The 819-nt window shown below is 48.6% G+C and overlaps 1 non-coding gene across 1 annotated transcript; it reads left to right on the top strand.

The window, feature by feature from the left end:
* On the top strand, positions 1-104 carry EV420DRAFT_t315. The gene has a single exon. It is a non-coding gene; the product is annotated as a tRNA-Thr (tRNA).
* Positions 105-819: the final 715 nt, after the last annotated feature.

Genomic DNA, 819 nt, shown 5'->3' on the forward strand with positions numbered 1-819 from the left:
GCCCTTATGGCGTAGTGGTAGCGCGTCGCACTTGTATTCAAGCAGGATTTAACTGCTGTTTTCGGGGTATGCGAAGGTCTCTAGTTCAATCCTGGATGGGGGCATCTTTTTACCTTCTTTAGGTCCTATTTCCTTATTAAAATGAGTCCAAAGTGCTGGGAAATGAGCATTTTGAAGCTTGGAGGAGGGGATGGAGGCGGGGGACTTGTGATCGATTGGGCTTACAAAGCAGTTGCTGAGATAATCCTCCCGGGCCGGTGTCCCGTCCGTGCTAGTACTTTAACTCAAGGCTCTTTCAGACTACAAGAGATAATACATTCTTCAAGTACTTGAAACGCTTGGACGTACACATAAAAGATCATTTAAAAGCATAAAGCTTGTTCCGTATCTCCTCCAATCTCGTAATTCTATCTTTCAAGACATTCCTCCTCGACGTGATCGCCGGATCTTCTCTAAGTAGTTCCTTAGCCCTCTCACCGGCATCCGGCCCTCCTATGTCTTTGATAAGGCTCTCAGACAGGCGAGGCAGAAGAGTCTTATGTAGCTCATGCTCGATAGTGAGCGGGATATTGTCAACGAATCTCTAGATAACGAGTAGTAGGTCGGGTACAGAAGAAATGATTAACTGAGCAAAAGACGGACCTTGTACGCCATCTCGAAGTAAGCTCGGACCTTGGCCATCACGAGCAGTGCTTCTTCGTCTTCTGTTGTTTCGCGAGTTGGAGGAGGCGGAGGCGGGGATGAGCTTCGGCTGTAACTGTAACGTCTACCACCACGGCGGCCAGAGCGAAGGTCAGGGCTTGGTGGGTGTATATAGCT

This window comes from Desarmillaria tabescens (genome assembly GCF_030435595.1).
Source record: "Desarmillaria tabescens strain CCBAS 213 chromosome Unknown EV420scaffold_151, whole genome shotgun sequence".
NCBI lineage: Eukaryota > Fungi > Basidiomycota > Agaricomycetes > Agaricales > Physalacriaceae > Desarmillaria > Desarmillaria tabescens.